This window comes from Sapajus apella, unplaced genomic scaffold (genome assembly GCF_009761245.1).
Source record: "Sapajus apella isolate SASKATOON/1434 unplaced genomic scaffold, GSC_monkey_1.0 scaffold16, whole genome shotgun sequence".
Lineage (NCBI taxonomy): Eukaryota > Metazoa > Chordata > Mammalia > Primates > Cebidae > Sapajus > Sapajus apella.
In genome coordinates this window covers 12,136,117-12,160,692 of record NW_022436956.1, presented here as the reverse complement: position 1 = coordinate 12,160,692, position 24,576 = coordinate 12,136,117, and the positions used below count along the sequence as shown (strand labels likewise).

General features: G+C 44.5%; 1 protein-coding gene and 1 pseudogene across 1 annotated transcript in view; both read right to left on the bottom strand.

Moving 5' to 3' along the window:
- CLMP (CXADR like membrane protein) overlaps nucleotides 1–24,576 on the bottom strand; it is a 129,661-nt gene that overhangs the window by 53,065 nt on the left and 52,020 nt on the right. The window lies entirely within an intron of this gene.
- On the bottom strand, nucleotides 12,440–13,416 carry LOC116556122 (annotated as a pseudogene).

Sequence of the window (24,576 nt, the reverse complement as noted above, 5' to 3'; positions counted from 1 at the left end):
CCCAGGCTGGAGTGCAATGGCGCGATCTCGGCTCACCGCAACCTCCGCCTCCTGGGTTCAGGCAATTCTCCTGCCTCAGCCTCCTGAGTCGCTGGGATTACAGGCACGCGCCACCATGCCCAGCTAATTTTTTGTATTTTTAGTAGAGACGGGGTTTCACCATGTTGACCAGGATGGTCTCAATCTCTTGACCTCGTGATCCACCCGCCTCGGCCTCCCAAAGTGCTGGGATTACAGGCTTGAGCCACCGCGCCCGGCCTTCCACTCATTTTTTTGACCTATGAATCCCAAAGAGAAAACGTGTGGGATTTTGTTTTCATGTCTTGTATTTTTCTTACTTTCCCCCTCTCCTCCTCCTTCACTTCCCTCCTTCCCTTCCTCCTTTCTTTCTACTCAGCAGGCATGTTGTATTTAAGCTATTTTGGTTCAGACTAAGGGAAATGAATCAAGGCTTTCGGAACAAATTAAAGAAATGCTCGTGACAGAAATGCTCAGGATGAAGCCATCATGCCCAACATAAACGAAGCCCTGTTTTTCCCAAAAGAGCTCATTCCTGCACCCTTATCCCCTTTGCTGTGTTTGCAACTTGGAAACCCTACCAGACACTGAGGCCTTCTTAGAAAAAATATTTGTTTAAATCTTTCGTTTTCTCTGTGGTCTTTAAAAACCACTCTGGTTTCTAGTCCAGGAATCCGATTTTCTGGGTGTATTACGTTGGCCTCCAGCTGTGACCCTTCCGGGTGCATGAACTCTGCAGAATTCTAGCAGAGATCTGAAGATTTTTTTTTCTTTTCTTTTTTGAGACAGAGTCTCGCTCATGTCGCCCAGGTTGGAGTGCAGTGGCATGATCTCAGCTCACTGCAGCCTCCACTTCCCGAGTTCAAGCCATCCTCATGCCTCAGCCTCCCAAGTAGCTGAGATTACAGGCATATGCCACCACACTGGCTAATGTTTGTCTTTTTGGTAGAGACAGTGTTTTACCATGTTGGCTAGGCTGGTCTCGAACTGCTGGCCTCAAGTGATCTACCCACCTCAGCCTCCCAAAGTGCTGGGATTACAGGTATGAGCTACTGCTCCTGGCCAAAGGTTTTGTACATGAGAAATTGGTGGCGAGTCCCATGAGGAAGTGCAGCATACACAGAGGCAGATTTTCTTGACTGCTAGTTCCTGTCTGATTCAGGGACCCCGCGATGTGACCATGTATTATGTATAGCATTGTATAGGGATTTTGTGGAACATATGATAATAGACACAATCCGTACACAATTCCTGACTCCAGTCCTCATGTAGCATCCAGTGTAGTTGTAAGGCATGTGCAAAAATTAGCAAATACTATTAGACAGCACAAAATTGACACTACCTCTAATGCTCTGCAGCTCAGAGAAGATGGTGACCCATAAATGATGAAAATCAGTGCGGGAAATGGGACATGAGTGACAAATGGAGGGAAAATGCAAAGGAGAAAGGCAGGGATAAGTTCTGCATGTTTGGGTGGGAGTGAACTCATGACTCAGGGTTAGATTGCAAGGGAAAGAGAAAAGGAGCATTGAGGAGAGAGCAATTCATTTGAGGGGAGACTTAGGAGCAGGAAACTTATAGGTAAATATTATTGGAATTGGCCTATAGAGAACAGCCCTGTTATATCCTATTATATTTTTTTGGTTTTTATTTTTAGTTTAACAACAAGTGTCTGGTTTTATCTATCTTTTTTTTTTTTGAGACGGAGTCTTGCTCTGTTGCCCGGGCTGGAGCGCAATGGCACAATCTCAGCTCACTGCAACCTCTGCCTCCTGGATTCAAGTGGTTCTCCTGCCTCAGCTTCCCAAGTAACTGGAGTTACAGGCATGCGCCACCACGCCCAACTAATTTTTTTGTATTTTCAGTAGAGACAGGCTTTCGGCATGTTGGCCAGACTGGTCTCAAACTCCTGACATCAAGTGATCTGCCTGCCTTGGCCTCCCAAAGTGCTGGGATAACAGGTGTTAGCCACATGGCGCAGCCCACTCTCTGCTTTCTGCTCTCTCTTCCCACAGCAGGAGCTCACAGAAAGCACCCATGGACAATGTGTTGGGCTGGGGTATAACAAAGACCCCTTCCTAGCCACACCCACCACGTGCTGCTCATGCTGCTTATTGCCTCGCCTTCCCTGCTTAGAAAATCTTTTCCTCCTTCAAGGGGCCAGGATGAATATATCGCTTTGCCTGAATAGCATGAATTTCTTTTTTATCCATTTCCCTATAATACTCTGTAGACACTTCTATAATAGATCTTACATTTTGTCATGCCTATGTCTTTTCTTTTACTGGATGTTAAACTCCCCAGGCAGGGCCATTCTTTTCAATTCTTTGTATTTACACAATGCTTGTCCCCGAATAGGCCCCCAATGGATGCAAGCTGAATTGATTAATTTTTCAGAGGGACATGCAAACTCTCTGGGAAGTTCATCTGAAAACATTAAGTAATGTATTCATTAATTTATCCGTGTCTTAATCAATTATTTACCAGCTCTATTTTTTTGGTAGAGATGGTGGTCTCACTGTGTTGCCCAGGCTGGTCTCGAACTCCTAGGCTCAAGCAATCCTCCAGCCTCAGTGTTCCAGTGTGTGGGGATTAAAGGTGTGAGCCACTGCGCCTGGTCAGCCAGGTTTCTACTCTTTAGCTAAGTTTATGAAGACAATAATAAGAAAACAGAACTACTCTCTTCCCTCATGAAACTTACAATTGTATGAAGAAGACTCATAGTAACAAGAGAGAAATAATTGCAAGTATTTAGTTATATTAAATGTGATAAGTTAAATGTAACTAAATGTATAAATGCGATAAATACTATAAGGAAAAGGACAGGAAACTAGGAACATATAATTCCATCTTTAAATACTTTAATTTCTTTTTATTTCTTTCTTTTTTTGAGACAGAGTCTTGCTCTGCCGTCCAGGCTGGAGTGCACTGGCACGATCTTAGCTCACTGGAAACTCCGCCTCCTGGATTCAAGCAATTCTCCTGCCTCAGCCTCCTAAGTAGCTGGGATTACAAATGTGTGCCATCATGCCTGGCTAATTTTTGTATTTTTAGTAGAGATAGGGTTTCACCATGTTGGCCAGACTGTCTGGAACTTCTGACCTCTAGTGATCCACCCACTTTGGCCTCCCAAAGCGCCGGGATTACAGGCCTGAGCCAACACTCCCTTTCCACCTTTTTTTATAATGACTTATTTCCCATATTAGTAAGTAGACTTATTGTATGGAGGGAGGGAGGACTAAAAGGGGAAGTTTCTTTTACATTTAAAAGGCAGAACTAAACCTTTCAGAGAGGAGAAATGATAGTGATTCTAACCAAACTCTGAGAAAATAGAAAAGGAGCACTTCCTAATATATTTTATGAGCATCACTCTGATCCCAACAACCAGACAAAGATATCACATACGCACAAAAGAAAATCATAGACCAGTATCACTCATGAACTTAGATGCAGTCATCCTTCAAAAAAATCAAATCAAGTAATAGATATAAAGAATAATGCAGCTGGGCATGGTGGCTCACACCTGTAATCCCAGCATTTTAGGAGACCGTGGTGGGTGGATCACCTGAGGTCAGGAGTTCGAGACCAGCCTGGCCAACACGGCAAAACCCCATCTCTACTAAAAATCCAAAAAGTTAGCTGGGCGCGGTGGCACATGCCTGTAATCCCAATTACTCGGGAGGCTGAGGCAGGAGAATCACTTGAACCAGGGAGGTGGAGGTTGCAGTGAGCCGAGATCATGCCACTACACTCCAGCCTGGCAACAGAGCGTGACTCCATCTCAAAAAACAAACAAACAGACAAACAAAAAGGAGTAATGCATCAGACCAAGTAGTTTTTATCCTCAGAATCTAAGGTTGTTTTAACAATAACAAAACAATTAATTACTGTAATTCCCCATATTTATAGAATAAAGGAGAAAAGCAGTATCATTTCAGCAGATTAAGAATGAAGAAAAAGACTTTAACAAATTCAATACCCATTCATGATTAAAAAAAGCAATAAACAAAAAACAAGTCAGTCAACTAGAAAGAAAGGGGACTTCTTTGAAAAAGCAAAAACAAAGTATGACTATAAGGCTGACATGGTGGCTCAGGCCTGTAATCCCAGCACTTTGGGAGGCTGAGGTGGGAGGATCTCTTGAGCCCAAGAGTTCGAGACCAGCCTGAGCAACATAGCAAGATCTTGCCTCTATCAAAAATAAAAAAGTAGCTGGATGTGGTGTCACATGCCTATAGTCTCAGCTACTTGGGAGGCTGATGTGAGATTTTCCCTTAAGCCCAGGAAGTAGAGGCTGCAGCGAGCTATGATCATGTCACTGCATCCTTTCTTTATTTTATTTATTTATTTATTTATTTATTTATTTTAAAGATGGGGTTTCACCATGTTGGTCAGGCTGTTCTTGAACTCCCAACCTCAGGTGATCTGCCCGTTCCAAAGTGCTTGGCCTCCAAAGTGCTTGGATTACAGGCATGAGCCACCACACCCGGCCCATGTCACTGCATTCTGGCAATAGAGTGAGACAACAGAATGAGACCCTGTCTCAAAAAAAAAAAAAAAAAAGAAAAAGACTACAAGTTGGCTGGGTACGGTGGTTCACGCCAGTAATCCCACTACTTTGGGGGGTTGGGTGGATCACGAGGTCAGGAGATTTAGAGCATCCTGGCTAACATGGTGAAACTCCGTCTCTACTAAAAATACCCAAAAAAAAAAAAAAAAAAATTAGCCAGGTGTGGTGGTGGGTGCCTGTGGCTCCAGCTACCTGGAAGGCTGAGGCACAAGATTCGCTTGAACCCGGGAAGCAGAGGTTGCAGTGAGCTGAGATTGTGCCACTGCAGGCCAGCCTGGGTGACAGAGTGAGACACCATCTTGAAAAACAAAAACAAAAACAAACAAAAAACAAGTTAAAAAGTGAAAAATAATTAAAAGTTGAATCATCAGTATATATCGAACAGCTAATATGACCTTTTATTCAAATTGAATAGTAAAATGTATAGCAGTGGGAAGAATCTTACGAAACTTTTATATTGGTAGCTACCGATATTGAGCACTTGCTAAGAGCTCTATGAACGTTATCTTATTTAATTCTTATACAATCCCACAGAATAGGTACAATTTTTATTCCCATTTTACAGATGATGAAACTGAAGCTTAGGGAAGTCATATAAATTTCCTGCAGAAATACACCCAATAATTAGCACAGCCACTATTGGAATTGAAGATCCGTCTGCTTTAAAATTTGTGCTTCTAAATATTGTTCAGGGCTGGGAGCAGCAGCTCACGCAATCATCCTTCAAAAAAATCAAATCAAGTAATAGATATAAAGAACAATGCAGCTGGGCGTGGTAGCTCACAACTGTAATCCCAGCACTTTGGGAGGCCGAGGCGGGCGTATCACCTGAGGTCAGGAGTTTGAGATCAGCCTGGCCAACATGGTGAAACCTCATCTCTACTAAAAATACAAAAAATTAGCGGGACGTGGTAGCTGGTACCTGTAATCCCAGCTACTTGGGAGACTGAGGCAGGAAAATCGCTTGAATCCGGGAGGCGGAGGTTGCAGTGAGTAAGATCGAACCATTGCACTCTAGCCTGGGCAACAAGAGTGAAACTCCATCTCAAAAAAAAAAAAAAAAAAAATTGTCCAGTACCACTTCTCATTTGACCACTTTACCTTATACATTAGGCAGCTAAGTGACAAGCCACACTGATCCAAGTTAATGGCAAACTTGGGACTAGAACCCAGGTCTTCTGACTTTTCACACCCTGTTGTTTTCAGAAATGGTGTTACTTTCACATCTAATCCACCCCTTCTTTTTATGACAACACACATTTTTTTTTTCCTCCTTGGAAGCTCCAGACCTGGAATACTAAAGAAATAAATATAACTTACAGAGCCAGGGATCAAATTTTGTCTCCTACTCTGTTTAGCATTCAAAACCACTAAGCCACAGAGAAGACTGCCCACACTCAGAAAAGAGCATGTTAAAGCAGGATTGAGTGGAATTCTCTCTTCATAGAATGGAGATAGTGAGAAAAATATTCAAGGGAAAAGGAGGTAAAGAAAATTAGTGTTGGGGCTGGAGAACACTGTATGGTATTCATCTTTCAGAAATTTGAAACTCTGGGAATTGTACAGGGGAATCCAAGGGATGTAACTGCCCTGGGAGGCCCCAAACTCGCCCTTTTGTGGATGAAGATCACTTCCCATCATTGTCACTCACAGCCACCGTGGTTTGATAGCGCTCCCTGGGAGGTGCTGGGAAGTGGCCCCAGGGCCATCAACACATAGGAGCTTTACCCTGCTTTCTGGGCAGGGTTTGGCAAAATTAAAAAGGAAGAAAAATTATTTATCGTCCATCCAGTGCGAATTAAGAAAAATGGTATGATCTGGATTTTTTTTTTTTTTTTTTTGATCTGGATTTTAAGCAAGTCAGGAGGGAGTAGAAAAATTTTATCACCTTCTCCTTTGACACAAGCTCATGGACCCTAAGTGATGTCCTTGCCCAGATGGACAGAAGCCCACTTTCCCTGGCAGGCACGCTTTGGGAATTGCATCATTCCTGCTTCCTGCACATGCCAGGGAATGGACAGCAGGCATTCTGGGAGGGTAAGGGTTGAGCTGTGGAAAAGGATTGGGGAAAAAATGTAGTTCAGGAGTCAGAAAATAGTTCACAAATCTAAAACTCCATTCAGAGTTGCTTCTAAACACCATCATAGCACACATGTATATAATACTCACATGCAGCATGAAAAGTATGGTAAGTTCTTTGTTTTCCTTCCCCAAATGGAATTCTTTTTTTTGAGACGGAGTCTCACTCTGTTGCCCAGGCTGGAGTGTGGTGGCACGATCTTGGCTTACTACAACCTCCACCTCCCGGGTTCAAACTATTCTCCTGCCTTAGCCTCCTAAGTGGCTGAGATTACAGGCATGCACGACCATGCCTGGCTAATTTTTGTATTTTTAGTAGAGATAGGGTCTCACTGTGTTGGCCAGGCTGGTCTTGAACTCCTGACCTCAAGTGATCTACCCACCTTGGCCTCCCATAGTGCTGGGATTACAGGTGTGAGCCACCAATGCCCGGCTGGATTTCAAAAATAATACCTGTCATTCCAAAATAGTACTTAGGTGATAATTTTTCTTTCTCCTCAAATCGTTTGACTGTCTAGTGTTAGAACTTTTTCTCATTGCTCAAATATAAAGAGCCTAGAAATTTTTCTTGGTCCATCAGTTCCATTGAGAAATATTTCCTGGTAGCCACAAAGATTAGAAAAAAATATATAGACAGAAATATAGAAAGAATATTTGGAAACAAATATTTTGACTATTGGAGGGAATTTCTAACTCTTCTTACTTTAATTTTATATATTTAAGATTAGAAGCAAAACCAAAAACAAAACAAAACAAAAGATTAGAAGCAAAACAAAACAAACAAATGAACAATAATCAAAAATAAGGAAGTCCAAACCCAACCTTTTCCAAACTCTTAAATACTAGGTTTCAAAACACAGTGCGGAGCATGGTTACTTGAGTGGGTTTCGGTCACATTGGAGTCCAGACTCTGCCCTTAACTTACTTTCTTTCTTTCTCTCTCTCTCTTTCTTTCTTTCTCTCTCTCTTTCTTTCTTTCTCTCTCTCTTTCCTTTTCCTTCCTTCCTTCCTTCCTTCCTTCCTTCCTTCTTTCTTTCTTTCTTTCTCTTTCTTTCTTTCTTTCTTTCTTTCTTTCTTTCTTTCTTTCTTTCTTTTTCTTTCTTTCTTTCTTTCTTCTTTCTTTCTTTCTTTCTTCTTTCTCTCTTTCTTCTTTCTTTCTCTTTCTTTTCTTTCTTTCTTTCTTCTTTCTCTTTCTTTCTTTCTTTTTTTTTGAAATGGAGTTTTGCTCTTGTTGCCCAACCTGGAATGCAATGGTGTGATCTCAGCTCACTGCAACCTCCGTCTCCCGGGTTCGAGCAATTCTCCTGCCTCAGCCTCTTAAGTAGCTGGGGTTACAGGCACCCACCACCACACCAAACTATTTTTTGTATTTTTAGTAGAGACGGGGTTTCACCATGTTGGTCAGGCTGGGTTTGAACTCTTGACTTCAGGTGATCCACCCTCCTTGGCATCCTAAAGTGCTGGGATTACAGGCGTGACCCACTGCTCCTCGCCAAAATCCTTAATTTTTCTGAACCTACTTTTCTCGTCTATAAAATGAGCATTATAATAGTACCTTTTCACATGGCTGTCATAAGGATTAAATACAATCTTGTTTAAAGCATGCTGTACAAATCTATTTTAGCTATTATAGTAAGGACTACAAAAGTGAAAGGAAAGTAATAATCTTTGCAGAAGGAAGTGGGGGCATAAGGAGCAGACCTGAACCAAGTGCTGAGGCAGAACCTCTGCTCCACAAATAGCTTTTTTTTTTTTATAAATTTATTTTTATTTTTATTTATTTATTTTTTTAAGACAGGGTTTCACCATGTTGGTCAGGCTGGTCTTGAACTCCCGACCTCAGATGATCCACCAGCCTTGGCCTCCAAAGTGCTTGGATTACAGGTGTAAGCCACCACACCTGGCGCTTTTTTTTTTTTTTTTTTTTTAAGCAAATTGCAGAAATATATGATTCCTATCTTCCTGCAGGCTGATTTAGTTGCATGCCAGGGCACACGGCTGGTGAGTGGGCAGCTGCCCTATTAAGGACTCAGCAAAGGAATGATTACTTTGGGGAATCGTCAAGTATAGAAAGCTATTCAGAAGCTCCATGTGGAGAAGACTGTTTCCTAGACCACAATATCCCCAATGTTTTCTATTTCTCTGTGCTTTGAGGTTATAACTTTTTCCCTTTATTTTCTCTTATTTTTGTCTCTCTCATTTTATTTTATTTTGTATTTTATTTTACTTTATTTTTGAGACAGAGTCTTGCTCTGTCCCCCAGGCTGGAGTGCAGTGGTGCAGTCTTGGCCCACTGTGACTTCCGCCTCCCAGGTTTAAGCCGTTCTCCTGCCTCAGCCTCCCAAGTAGCTGGGATTACAGGTGCCTGCCACCAAGCCCAGCTTATTTTTGTATTTTTAGTAGAGATGAAGTTTCATCATGTTGGCCAGGCTGGTCTCGAACTCCTGACCTCAAGTTATCCACCCACCTCGGCCTTCCAAAGTGTTGGGATTACAGGTGTGGCCACTGCACTTGGCCCTATTTTTAATTTTCATTTTATTTTATATATTTTTTGAGACAGGATCTCACTCTGTGCCCAGGCTGGAGGGCAATGGTGCTATCTCAGCTCACTGCAACCTCTGCCTTCCGGCTCAAGCGACTCTCCCACCTCAGCCTGGCAAGTAGGCGTGCACCACCATGCCCAGCTAATTTTTCTATTTTTTGGTAGAGGCAGGGTTTCACCATGTTGGCCAGGGTGGTCTCAAACCACTGACCTCAAGCGATTCGCCTGCCTCGGCCTCCCAAAGGCTGGGATTACAGGGGTTTGCCACCATGCCTGGACTCTGAGATTATAACTGCCTGCCAAGGAATTCTAAAGTTGTTGGGATGACCTGGAGATCTGTTCAGGGAAAGATGGGAAGTTTATAATGATGTCGGTGTAGACTCCACAGGCTCTAAAGACTGGAAACGAGGCTGGTTTTCCAGTTATTAATGGAGCAAAATCACAGACTCCTTGACCTGGCTGTGGTCAGGCTCCTCTGGGTTCCCCTTTTGACTAGGCTCAACCTGGGGCTCTGTCTAGGCCCACTTACTCCAGTTTTATGAAGAATCCCACTGAATGAATTTAGTGAAATCCCCCTCTCTCATCTGACCACCATCAACATCTTCTTACCCTGGCTTCCTTTCAGCAGAAACATTGTTAAGTCAGTTTAGCGAAGAGTTACCCTACTTCCTAGTGATTTTCCATCCACTGATTCCCCTGCCTTATTCCTTGGCTATAAATCTCCACTTTTCCTTATTATTCCTGAATTTGAGCCCCATGTCTCGCCCATACTACAAAACCCTATTGATTGTAGTGGCCACTACCATGATGGGGTTGAGAACATCCTACCCCAAAATATGCCACCTTGGCATATCGAATATTTTAAGCTGAAGAAATTTGAGAAAGAGCAGGTGCAGGAAGGACTGTCTGACCTTCCCCCACAAGAAGGGCCTAAGCCCCTGATGTGAGAAGCACCCTCCCTATGCCCGGAGGAAGGAGCGTCCTTGTCTCTGAAGACAGGAACACTGAGAGGAATCTGAGTGGGCAGGCCTTGCTGTTTCCTCCAGTTTATCGCCCTTAGATCATACCGTTTTCCCATGATTTTTCACTCTTCATCAAACCTAGTAAAAACATGTCTAACCATTTTTATGGGGCTTCATTTCCACATGAAGGCTCTCATGTCACATAAAACTTGTATTAAATAAATTTGTAGGCGGTGGCTCATGCCTATAATCCCAGCACTTTGGGAGGCCAAGGTGGGTGGATCACTTGAGGCCAAGAGTTCGAGACCAGCCTGGCCAACATGGTGAAAACCCATCTCTACTAAAAATACAAAAATTGGCCAGGTAAAGTGGCACACACCTGTAATCCCAGCTACCTGGGAGGCTGAGGCACGAGAATTGCTGGAACTTGAGAGGGGGAGGTTGCAGTAAGCTGCAATCATGCCACTGCACTCCAGCCTGGGCGACAGAGTAAGACTCTGTCTAAAAAAAAAAAAAAAAAAAATTGTATGCTTTTCTCTTATTAATCTGCCTTTTGCTGCAGAGCCCCAGCAAAGGACCAAGCAGGGTAGAAGGAAAACATTTTTTTCTCTCCTATACTCCCCTTGAATAGTGTGTTTCTTACCATCTTTAGCAAGTATTATTGTTAATTTTTTCTTTCACAGTAGCATACGAAGGAGATTAGAATTTGTCCTCAGTGCTTAGGCAAAGAGGAGCCATCAAGGTTTTTATGCAAGGGCATTTTATGCTGAAATTTGCACTGTAGGCCAGGCGCAGTGGCTCATACCTGTAATCCCAACACCTTGGGAGGCTGAGGCGGGTGGGGGGTGTCACATGAGGTCAGGAGTTTGAGACCAGCCTGACCAACATGGTGAAACCTCATTTCTACTAAAAATACAAAAAAGTGGCCAGACATACTGGTGCAGGTCTGTAGTCTCAGCTACTCGGGAGGCTGAGGCACAAGAATCGCTTGAACCTGGGAGGCAGAGGTTGCAGGGAGCTGAGATTGTGCCACTGGACTCCAGCCTGGGCAACAGAGTGAGACTCTGTCTCAAAAAAACAAAAAAAGAAAAACTGCGCTCTAGCATATGAGCAGGTCAGTGTGCCAGCCACTGTCACTGTCAGGAGAGCGCTTGGCTTCATGGATCCCAGCTGCCATAAATCCAAGAGCAGCAATAAATAAATTAACTGGTTTTGATCCTGTGAATATTTCTTTCCTTATTCACCTCAAGAACAACAAAATACCTGAGAAAATTATCACATATCTTTGCAATGTTGGTGCTGTTCTCAAAAGTTAAAAAAAAAAAATGTGGGGGGAGGGGACCCTGATTTATAGAGCCTATATACCCTATGTATATGTATATATTATCAAACTAAGGACTGATAATGTCCCAAGAGGGAACAGTGAAAAACAAAGTCCTGAATGAGGTGTCTTTCACAGATATTCCAGGAGTCCAGGCTAGGAACTGGGTTGATTAAGGTAAGATGGTTGCCTGTAGGTTTGCATTTCCAGTGTAATACTTCGTTTTTTGTTTTTTTTTTGGTCCATAATGAAGAACATTTTATTTTATTATTATTATTTTTTGAGACAGAGTCTTGCTCCATCGCCAGGCACCAGGCTGGAGTGCAGTGGTGTGACCTCGGCTCACTGCAACCTCTGCCTCCCGGGTTCAAGCAATTCTCCTGCCTCAGCCTCCCGAGTAGCTGGGACTACAGGCGCGTGCCACCACGCCCAGCTAATTTTTGTATTTTTAGTAGAGACGGAGTTTCACCATGTTGGCCAGGATGTTCTCGATCTCTTGACCTCGTGATCCGCCTGCCTTGGCCTCCCGAAGTGCTGGGATTACAGGCCTGAGCCATGGCGCCTGGTTGAAGAATGTTTTATTTAAATAAAAAGAGAATAATATTTCACTAGGCAATAAATCCAACATATTTCTTTTCTCTCCATAGCGACATCCAATGGTGATATTTTATAGGCTAATTTCTTCTTTTCTTGTTGTTGAGACAGAGTCTCGCTCTATGTCGCCCAGGCTGGAGTGCAGTGGTGCGATCTTGGCTCACTGTAACCTCTGTTCCTGGGTTCAAGCGATTCTCCTGCCTCAGCATCCTGAGTAGCTGGGACTACAGGTGCGTGCCACCATGCTCGGCTAATTTTCTGTGTTTTTACTAGAGACAGGGTTTGATTGTGTTAGCCAGGATGATCTCGATCTCCCGACCTCATGATCCACCCACCTCAGCCTACCAAGTGCTGGGATCACAGGCGTGAGCCACCATGCCCGGCCTTTACAGGCTAATTTCTAAACAGATGCAGATTTTTACAAAGTGATGAAAGCCATGTTTTGCTCAGGAATACTATTGTTCACACACCATATAGGTTGTTTTATAGCAGATACTAGTTTGCCAAGCTTCAGATGGCAAAAAGCTAAGTTGTGAATTCAGTATTTTCCAGCTAGTTTCTCCTTGCCCTAGAGACTCTGGCAGCATGTACTCTTGAGAGACCTCTTACTGCTCCCACTTCTTTTCTCATAGTTGAATCCACTGTGGGAGAACATTCATGTCCTTAAGGTGCAAGTCCAACCAAAAAGCCTCCCACAAATCCACTGGATATCACAATGTTCTGCGTGATAAATTCTGTTGTTTCTTCAATTAAATTGTTGAATTCAGGTGCCGTTTTGTTCGCCCATTTCTTAATCTGTCTTTTTGCTTTGTTTGCATCTTTTTCAACTCTCTTCCAGTCAATCTGCACATAGCCACTATGACTAGCAATCTGAAGGAGACGAAGGCCACCACCTACTGCAGCTGCTGCGAGTTTTCCAGCTTTTTGGAACAAAAATCCTGCACACCGGCCAGTAACACCATCCATTCAATCTGGGTAGCTATTGAGCATTTTTCTACCATAGGTCTCAAGCTGTGGCCAAACACTAGATTCCACCACTGGTGTCTTCCTGCATACTCAGTTAAATCCAGTGCTTCATAAGCGTCATCACTTTCATATTTTTGAGGAGGGGGTTTCTGGGTTGCCCTAATACTACCGGCAGCCAGTTCTGGGGTGGTCTCCCCCACCCTGCCCTTTTCTCCCTGGCACTTTAAGGGCTGCTGTAGGACAGGATGGAAGTCTGTGGTCTCTCCAGTGTAATATTTCATGGCTGGAACCTGGTTATTACTTTTAAGTAATACTTTTTATTTTAATTTTTAAATTAATTAATTATTTATTTTCTTGAGATGGAGTCTTACTCTGTCGCCCAGGCTAGAATGCAGTGGCATGATCTCGGCTCATTGCAATCTCCGCCTCCCAGGTTCAAGTGATCTCCTGCTTCAGCCTCCTGAGTAGCTGGGATTACAGGCACACACCACCCCGCCTGGCTGGTTTTTGTAGTTTTAGTAGAGATGAGATTTTACCATGTTGGCCAGGTTGGTCTTTAACTCCTGAGCTCATGGGATCCGCCCACCTCAGCCTTCCAAGGAGCCCCTCCACTTTTAACTTTCTGAAAGTATAACTTTAGTAACTTACCATAAATGGAGTCTTACTTATGGAGCTGGCTAATGGCATTTGGTTTTAGATGTGACAGTCTGCCAACATAGGCAAACAAGGTTTGTCCTCATTCCAAACTGGGTATGTAAACCTCCCATGTCCAGCTTCCTGAGCCCCATATGTTTTCATTCAATCCTTCTCTAGGAAACCAAATTAACCTTCCACAATGGAAGGCTAACTTTTCCTTGCAGACCTTTCTTAAAGCTCAAAAGTAGTATCAAATTCAGAGGACTCCCACTTAGAAGGAGGAAGGGGGAGATACGGAAGGAAAGAGGAGTAAGAGGCTGGTGGAGCTGGTAGGGTCCCAGAGGAGAGATGGCCATCTCCTAAGAATAAACAGTTTCACCAGAGGCCGAGCTTGGACCATCTGCTTGCTGTTTGCTTTGGACGGCGCTGGCCAAGAGGTCTCAGGGTTAGGCTCTCCCCAGAGATGAGAGCTCCCCGGAGCAGGCCGCACGCTGCCTGCAGCCTGTCGCCTGGGGCTGCCCTGAGATTTCCGGAATTTTTACAGAAAGGGGAAGGCTGAGCCTAAAACCTCTCTTGAAGGCGGCCACCCCGGCTCCTCCCAAACAAAGAACTCGGTTGGGCGCCCCGAAGCTGCTGGCTTCTGAGTGGCGGAAGGCGCCAGGCTCGGTGATTGAAACCACATGTGCTGGAGGTTTCAAGAGCGGCGACCCAGACGCCAGGGGACTGGGTATCGCTGCCTTTTACGTCTCCTTTGTCTTCGGGGTTTCCGAAGTCAGATCCTCTAAGGGCCCTAGACCACCAGTATCCCAGCAGAAAGAGTAGTAATTTTATTTTATTTTTTTAAATTTGATGAAAGAGCATTTCTCTCCTCCCTCCCCTAAACCATAAAATGACCAGAAATCCCCAGGGCCTGGGGCTGCCTCCTGCTTGCTAAGCAGGAGCAGGAGCTCTGGCCCGGGCTCCTCCAGCTCTGCCCCTGATTCCCTCGGATGAGACCGCAAGGAGGGATGAAGTTTATTTGTGAGGGGTGAGGCAAATTCCTTAAACTAGTATAAGACGCACATGGACTCTTCTTAAATTAAAACTTTTTTTTTTTTTTTTTTGAGACGGAGTTTCGCTCTTGTTACTCAGGCTGGAGTGCAATGGCGCGATCTCGGCTCACCGCAACCTCCGCCTCCTGGGTTCAGGCAATTCTCCTGCCTCAGCCTCCTGAGTCGCTGGGATTACAGGCACGCGCCACCATGCCCAGCTAATGTTTTGTATTTTCAGTAGAGACGGGGTTTCACCATGTTGACCAGGATGGTCTCTATCTCTTGACGTCGTGATCCACCCGCCTCGGCCTCCCAAAGTGCTGGATTACAGGTGTGAGCCACCGCGCCCCGCCTTAAATTTAAAACTTTAAAAAGTTGCAGGACTAAGACATAAATACATTCTCGTTATAAAACACGTGAAACACTGCAAGGCCTTCCTTGACCTATTCCCATCATGCCTCCTCCCTTCCCCCAAGTGATTCCTGTTATGAATTTTATGAATATCCTTCTAGATCCTTCTCTAGTGCTTATGTGTACGTGTGTGTACATAGAGAAGTATGAAACTTTTTTACATTTAGCAACGACAGGATTTATCGTATGTATTGTTTGCAGTTTATTGCACTTTTCTGGAGGTTTCTAAAATCTTTTCCTGCTGGTTGTGGAGATCTACTTTCAAATGGCAGCTTATCTGCTATTTTGACCCAGAGTCCAAACCTACTAACATCCTTCCGGCTCCTACCTCCTGCCCGCCCCACCACCTTTTCATATGGCATGGCGCTAAGAATAATTCTAACATTTTAAAAAATTTATTGATGTATTTATTTGAGATGAAGTCTCATTCTGTCACCCAGGCTGGAGTGCAATGGCACGATCTCGGCTCACTGCAACCTCCGCCTCCTGGGTTCAAGCAATTCTCCTGTCTCAGCCTCCTGAATAGCTGGATTACAGGCGTGCACCACCGTGCCTGGCTAATTTGTTATATTTTTAGTAGAGACCGGGTTTCGCCATATCGGCCAGGCTGGTCTCAAACTCCTGACCTCAGGTGATCCACACGCCACGGCCTCCCAAAGTTCTGCGATTACAGGCATAAGCCACTGCGTCCAGCCTCTTCTAACATTTTTTAAATGGTTGAAAAAAATTAAAAGAAAAGATACTGTTTTCTGACACATACCTTGTATAAAACTTAAATTCTGTGTCTATAAATACATTCTACTGGAACACAGCTACACTGATTCATTTATGTATGGCGTATGGCGCTTTCACACTACAGCAGCAGCGTTGAGTTTTTGTGACTGACATCGTCTAGCTTACAAAGCCTAAAATATTTACTCTCTGGTCCTTTGCAGAAAAACTTTACTGAGTTACAGAATAGTTTTCAACTCAATAGGAACCTTTTTTCCCATTGAGTGGAAAACTATTCTGTAGCTCAGAGGTTTGTACAAGAAATGTTCAAAAGTTTATTGGGCTGTTAGATGTTAAAAATAAAACAGAAGAAATAGGACTGGCCAGTGAGTTAGGGGCCTGGGTTCTGCAGCTGGCTCTGCTATTTAGAAACCTGTATGGCCTTGAGCAATCAATTCTGTCTCTTTAGGCTCAGTTTCCACAGCTGCAAGACAAAGGAATTGGGTTGGATCTCTGAGCTTCGGCGGTAACATTTAAAGATTCTAAAATAGATGGTAGAGAAGTACATAATAGATGCTGTCTGTCCCATGGCGATAAAAGGGTATTGGACTGGCTGTCCTCCAATTTATGTGAATGTGAATAGGTGGGCCATTACGATTCAGAATAGGCATTCACTTCATGGTCAGAATATTATGGTTTGTTGTGTAGATGTGTGAAGTACAGGAATAGCTGCTAGAATGAGAATGGAGAATACGAGGGCCAGTACTCCTAGTTAGGGGTGGATCGTAAGATTGCATAAGCAAACAGAAAGTACCACTTTGGCTTCCTGTCGTGTAGGTGTTGAGAGGGTTGGCTCTGGGTCACTCAGAAGGTCAGGAGAAAATAGTACTAGGATTATTAAGAGGAGGAGGAGAAAATTAAACCTAAAATATCTTTGATTGCATAGTTGGGATAGAAGATAAATTTGTCAGTGTCTGTTGAAATCCCCGAAGGGTTATTAGATCCTGTTTCATGTAGGAATAAAAGATAAACAGGAGGCCGGGCGCGGTGGCTCACACATGTAATGCCAGCACTTTGGGAGGTCAAGGCGGGCGGATCACGAGGTCAGGAGATCGAGACCATCCTGGCTAACATGGTGAAACCCTGTCTCTTCTAAAAATTACAAAGAAAAAAAAATTAGCCAGGTGTGATGGCACGCGCCTGTAGTCCCAGCTACTCGGGAGGCTGAGGCGGGAGAATCGCTCGAACCCAGGAAGTGGAGGTTGCAGTGAGCTGAGATCACACCACTGCACTCCAGCCTGGGCGACAGAGTGAGACCCCGTCTCAAAGGAAAAAAAAATGGTGAACAGGAATAAAAGGTGACATGCAAAAGGGATTCTTACATTTGTTGCTGCTGGTGATCAGTAAGTCAGAAGATAAGTTATCGTTAGTTGGCGGAGGGAATCTTCCTCCAGATTACAGTGTGGGGTGGTGGCCTGGTGTTTCTATTGTTCTTCTGCCTGCCTCTGTTTTATACCTCCTCTCTACCCCGCAACTCTCACAGTGCCACACACAACCTTTGCCCAAAGCTTTCCTCTTTTCCTCTCTGTCAACTCTAGGCCAGGGCTCCTCAGCCTCAGCACTACTGACCTTTCTGACTGTAAAGGAGGTAATTCCTCGCTGCGGGAGCATTCTGTGCATTGTGAGATGTATAGTACCATCCACTCTACAGTGGCCTCTACTCCCTACATGCTGGTTGCACCTACCCATAGCACCTGATAGGGTTTAGATGTTTCGTCCCCCCCAATCTCATGTTGAAATATGACCTCCAGTGTTGGAGGTGGGCCTAGTGGGAGATGTTTGGGTGATGGGGTGGATCCCTCATGAATGTCTTGACTGCCCTCCCTGTGGTAGTGCGTGCTCGATCGTCTGTTAATTAATATGAGACAAATACCATTTGTCCAGATATTGCTTTCAGATATACCACCAGGGTTGTTTAAAGGAGCCTGCCATCCTCCACCTCTTGCTCCCTCTCTTGTCATGTGATATGCGGGCTCTCCCTTTGCCTTCTTTTAAGATTCTAAAATGGATCTAGAGAAGTACATAATAGATGCTGTCTGTCCGATGGCAAGCTTTCCGAGATGCCCAAGCAGATGCCCGCTCTATGCTTCATGTACAGCCTACAGAGCTGTGAGCCAATAAACCTCTTTTCTTTCCAGTCTCAGGTATTCCTTTATAGCAATGCAAAATAGACTAACACAACTCTTCCTCCTTCCTCCGGTTGTGACAATCAAAAATATTTTCAGATATTGCCAAATGTTTCCTGGGAAACAAAATTGCCCGCACCTGAGAACCTCTGCTCTAAACCTCAGTCTCTTTCTAAGCCCAAATCAAGTTACCTGATTCTAGTTCACAGTGGGCTCTTCTATCTGTGAATTGCTAAGGTGTTTACTGGTATATAGTAGCTTTTTACCTCACCGTATAAACTTAATTAATTCATTATTTTTAATGATGTTTATGAAATGGCTTATACTGTCTTGTATTCATCACTTGCAGTGTACATATCTCAGCCCCCAAAACATAGTGATTTTTTTTTTTTTGAGATGGAGTCTCACTCTTGTTGCCCAGACTGGAGTGCAATGGCGCAATCTCAGCTCACCGCAACCTCCACCTCCTAGGTTCAAGGGATTCTCCTGCCTCCGCCTCCCAAAGTGCGGGGATTACAGGCGTAAATCACTGCACCTGGCTGATCTAGCCAAAATTCTTCAAGTTTGATCTTGACTCTACATGTTGGGAGTGGGGTAGCAGAGACGTTAGGAGATCCATTTGTCCAGGTATTGCTTTCAGATATACCACCAGGAGCTTGCCGTTGAAATGGAAGTTGTTGAAGCTGTTGAAATGTGAGCCTAAGATCAGGGCGGTTTCTACAGTGCCTGGCAGAGAAGGTGGGAAACCTATGGTAGGTGGTTTTGATAGTCAAGCCCTAAGCGGGAGAAGGGGGAACTTAGGAGTTATAGCGCAACATGTCCTAGGAAAAGTTGTGGAGGAGGTTCTTGGCTGGATGGAATTTCTTAAAATAGGCAGTCCTACTCCTAGACATGAGCCCATGATTTCTTCTTGCCAGGCCAAAGTCCCCTGTCTCATCTCTGATGTTCCTGCCTAGGTCCAGGGAGGGGCACTTCAAGAAGGCAATGGAAGTTCCTGACAACCTGTTCCCTGGGTCAAGCCTCTCACCTGTGTGGGGACACTGCAGAGTTCTGGGTGAGCTTATTTCCAGCCCCCACCCCCAATTATTTAGCCAGCTGCCTGAGGGCAGGAGCCACGTTTCACTGTCACTCTGTGTTAGAAGGAACACTGGCCATGGAATCAGCACCCATGGACCTTAGTCATGAATTTTTCCCGTACAAGCTGAGTGACTGTTGCGAATCATTTTCCCCCACCCTTGCTGCTTACCTATGTTATTTATTAGGATAATACCACCGTGGTGGACATACCCTGAGGTGGCTCCCATGATCCCCAACTCCTGGTATTTGTGCCTTTGGGTGATCACAGGCCCTTGAGGATGGGGTGGACCTGTGACTTGCTTTCAACCAACAGAATATGGCCAAGGTGATGGGCTGTCAATTCCACGATTATGTTAAATTGTATAAAACAACCTTACAGTAGTCTGGAAGTAGATGTACTGCTAACCTTGAAGAATTCAGCTGTCACGTGAACCACCTATGGAGAGGGAACCACCCACGAGACAGGGACCTATGGGTGGCCTCCGATCAATATCCAGCAGAGAACTGACCCTCTGTTCTACAACCACAAAGAACTCAATACTGCTAAAAATCATGTGGGTGTGGAAGTACATCCTTCTGCAGCTGAGCCTCCAGATGAGAACCCAGGCTTTGCCAACACCTTGATACAGTCTTCTGAGATTGAGATTCTTTTTTGTTTTTGAGACAGAGTCAGGCTCTGTGTCCAGGCTGGAGTGCAGTGGTGTGAGCTCAGCTCACTGCAACCCCTACCTCCCAGGTCCAAGTGATCCTCCCGCCTCAGCCTCCTGAGTATCTGGGAATACACGCACCCACGACCGTGCCTGGCTAATTTTTGTATTTTTAGTAGAGACCGGGTTTCACCATGTTGGCCAGGCTGGTCTCAAACTCCTGGCCTCAAGTGATCCATCTGCCTCAGCCTCCCAAAGTGCTAGGATTACAGGCATGAGCCACTGCACCCAGCAGCTTTGTGAGAGTCTAAGCAGAGGATCCTGCGAAGCCATAGCTGGACTCCTAACCCACAGAGATGATGAAATAATAAATGTGTGGTGTTTTAAGCTGCTAAATTTGTAGCCATTTGTTACATGGTAATAGATAATTGATACATCCACTTCTTTTGGTTTGTGTTGAGGGCTTTGTAATCTGCAATGCATTGTAAATGCATAAGACATTACTGGATCCAATATCTAACATAGTTCAGGCATACTGTACTCTCAATAAATATTTGGGGATAATGATGTTTTTTGGTAATCTGAGGTTAAATGGACATGAAGGTGAGAACTGTGACAGAAAAGAAGTCATATAAAGCAGTAGACAGAGTTTTTTTGAAGTGCAGGGATATCCTCTGCCTTGCAGATTTATGGGCTGATTGCATATGGACCTCAGGTAGCAGCTGGTGGATCCCTTTCGACTCCATTCCTCGGATTGCATGGGTTTTGTCCTCATTTCACTGGCTGATTGTGTGTCAGGGGCCTGACTTTCCTGCCGACCCGGCTTCTCAGACTTAAAGGCTCTAGTGCTGCATCGGCCTCTTCATGTGGCAATGGAGCAACTGAAATGTGGCTAACTGGAATTGAAATGCACCGTAAATGTTAAACACCCACCAGATTTCAAAGACTCAGCATACTGAAAAGCGTGTAGAAATCTTGTTAGTAATTTTTACATTGATTACACTTTGAAAGAATATTTTGTATATTTAGGGTTAAAGGAAAAATATATTAAAGTTAATTTCCCCTGTTTCTCTTTGCTCTTTTGGACACAACTACTAAAAAATTTTACATAACATGGGGGCTCGCATTCTGTTTATTTCTATATTCTCTACTGGACTGCATTGCTCTACAGTGCTAGTAAAGGGTCAACTTTGCGCTCTGATCTGTTTTCCTGCCAACCTTTATGACTCACCGTTTGAGAACTACTGCCCAAGGTCTAGTTATGGATCACCAGAAACTGAAGTAAGAGGACACTCCTTTTACTTGCACGTCCCTGACTGTGTCAGTGTGTGCTCCGTGAGTGGGTTCGGCTCTGCGGCTGGTTTTTTTTTTCTCCGAGACGGAGTCTTGTCCTGTTGTGCAAGCTGGAGTGCAGTGGCATGATCTGGGCTCACTACAGTCTCCGCCTACTGGGTTCAAGCTATTCTCCTGCCTCAGCCTCCTGAGTAGCTGGGACTACAGGTGCCTGCCACCATGTCTGGCTAATACCTGGCTAATTTTTGTATTTTTAGTAAAGACGGGGTTTCACCATGTTGGCCAGGCAGGTCTCAAACTCCTGACTCTGTGATCGGCCCACCTTGTCCTCCCAAAGTGCTGGGATTCCAGGTGTGAGTCACCGGGCCCGGCCTTGCTGCTGGTTTTAATGTGCTGACTGAGCTGTGCTTCTCACCCTGTAAGGCAGAATAGCCTCGCACCTCCTTGCCTTAGTGAGCTTGATAAGTGCACTGGGAAATCAGATGGTGTCCTAGTGCCATCTGCCACTTTTCATATCCGCTCCTGCTCTTCAGCTCCCACCTATAGCCATCGCTGGAGGGGAAGGTCCGTTACACCAGCAGGTGGGGTCTGGGCCTGCTCAGGTAGCTCCCAGCCGCTCATTAAGGCTGCCTAGGGGCTCAGGGTAGGGCAGGGCCAGCTGCGTGCACCATGACTGCTCAGAAGAGAGGCTTTTGGGCACAGCTACCAGCATCATTTCCTCTCAGTTATAATAGTGATGCTGAAAATTGTGTCAGATTAGCCATTCACAAAGGTTTAAGAATTTTTTTCCCTATTAAAATTCAGATATCAGGACTGGGTATGGTGGCTCACACCTGTAATCCCAACACTGGGAAGCTGAGGCGGGCAGATCACTTGAGGTCAGGAGTTCAAGACCAGCCTGGCAAACATGGCGAAACCCCATCTCTACTAAAAGTTCAAAAATTAACAGGGCGTGGTGGCACATGCCCGTAATCCCAGCTATTTGGGAGGCTGAGGCATGAGAATCACTTGAGCCTGGGAGGCAGAGGTTGCAGTGAGCCAAGATTACACCACGGCAGTCCACCCTGGCAGCAGAGCAAAACTCTGTCTCAAAAAAAAAAAGATGATGGTAATAATAATGATAAAATCAAATTCAGATATGCCTGGGAGGGCAATAGGTTCAGCTGTTATACCTTTTGTTTATTGGAAAGCAGTATTGTGTAGTTTTTAAAAGGCCTTTAGTGATGCTGAAAATTCTGTCAAATTAGCCATTCACAAAGGTTTAAGGATTATTTTCCCTGTTAAAATAAAATTATTTTCCCTGTTCAGATATCAGGACAAGGTATGGTGGCTCATGCCTGTAATCCTAGCGCTTTGGGAGTTCATGTATATATATTTGTGTGTGTGTGTGGGGGGGGGCGCATACATACACACACACACACACACACATATACGTACATATGCCAGCATGTGCCTAATACCATGGTTGTGAGAACTGAATGAGATAATCCATGCAAAGTGTCTAGTGCTTGGCACATGTATACACTCAATAACTATTGGCTCTTACTATTTCCTTATTCCTTACATATTAAGCACCTGCTGTTTTGGGAAAACAGATGCATCAGACACAACTTAGCTCTTTGATCAGTCTTGGTGGGGAGTTAGATGTGTAGACCCACCTACAAGTAGAGGTCGGCCCACTCCTTAGCTCTGTGACACATCCTCATTCTTTAAATTCTGGCCTTCGCTTGTGTGACACCGTCTTCTCTAGGATTTCCTCCTTCCTGCTCCCTGCCATTGGTTCTTCTCCTCATGGGCATGTTCTGTGAACATTGGTTCTGACTTCAGCTCTCTTTCATCTCTCCTCCCCAGTTCTCCTGATATCATTGTTACTCCCAGGCCTGTGCATACCTAGATGCTAATAACTTCCAAATCTACCACCAGACCTCCTCCCCAAAGACCAGTATATCCAGACAAGGTAGCTTACCTTGGAGGTCTCACAAGCACCTCAAATTTGGGGCTGTGCCTCTTGCATCACTTATCGGATTGAATGGAGCTACTTCCTTCTTACCAAGAACCAGCGAGTCATGTTTGATCCATCTCTTCCTTTGCTTTGCATTCAGCCAGCCCTGGTTCTACATATTCAAGCTTTTGAATACCTTTAACTCTGACCTTTCTGTATCCTTGTTATCCTGCTTAATGCAAACTCTCACATCTTTGTGTAAAATGGACTATTTGCCTTCAGTTTTATATTTTCCAGTGCATTCAGTATATTTTCTAAAATGTCATCTTTTTTTCAAGTTCAACTTCAAATTAGTGTGGGAGAAAGACCCATGGAAATACGACTTTGCTTGGCTCTCCAACCTCATCCCGCGTAGCTGTTCCATTGCCATGCTCTGTTCTAGCTACACTGAGCTGCCTCTGTTCTGCACATGAACCATCACACAATTATCTTTGCATTCACTATTTTCTCCACCTGGAGCAACCTGTCCTACTCTTTTACCCTGCCTGTGGCCACTAAGGTCTACCTTTCACTGGCCCCATGAGACTCAGAGGTCATATCCTCCAATGAGCCTGTCTTTTTTATAAAATTTAAAAAATAGTTTTTTTCTTTACAGATGGGGTCTCACTGTGTTGCCCAGACTGGTCTTGAACTGTTGGCCTCAATTGATCCTCCTGCTTCAGGCTCCCAAAGTGCTAGGATTACAGGTGTGAGCCACTGTGCCCAGCAGTGAGCCTTTCTTGACTGCCCCTTCTCTGGATTCCATAGCATGCCTGCAATTTAGCACGGTGTATGTGATGTCTCTCCCACTAGACCGTCAGTGCCTGGAGGGTCAGGACCATGTCCTTGACTGCATCTGCAGCATCTCATGCAGTGCTGATACAGAGTAGGCACTCAGGAAACAGTTGTTGAAGAAATGAATGGAGGTAATGAAAGCTTAGTGGTTAAAGACACTGACTTTTTTTTTTTTTTTTTTTTTTTTAAGATAAGGTCTTGTTCTGTTGCGCAGGCTGGATCAGTGGTGTGATCATGGCTCACTGCAGCCTGGAATTGCTGGCCTCAAGGGATCCTCCCACCTTGGTCTTCCGAAGTACTGGAATTATAGGCATGAGCCACCGTGCATGGCTGAGACACTGACTTTGGAGCCAGACTGTGTAAATTCACATCTCAGTTCTGCAGCTTACCTAGATGCAAGTTACTTGATCTTTCCATTCCTAAACATCCCCATCTATAATACAGGGATCCTAATAGTACACAACCTCATGAGTTAGTGGTGACAATTAAGTAAGTTAATATGCGTAGGGCACATAGAACAGTACCTGGCTGTTTTAAGTACTATGTAAGTGCAGCTGTTATGTTTAGGGCCACAGGGCTTTTAAGTGGCTTTCAAAGCTGGCATTTAGTTTAGGTCTTTCTGACCTCAAAGCTTATGCCGTTTACACTATGCCCTGCTGCCACAGATTTGTCTGAACTCTGCACAAGGGCATCTGGATGGAATCTGAAGAGAAGGGGAGAAGTGTATCAGTGGTCTGCAGTTCTGACAGCATAAAT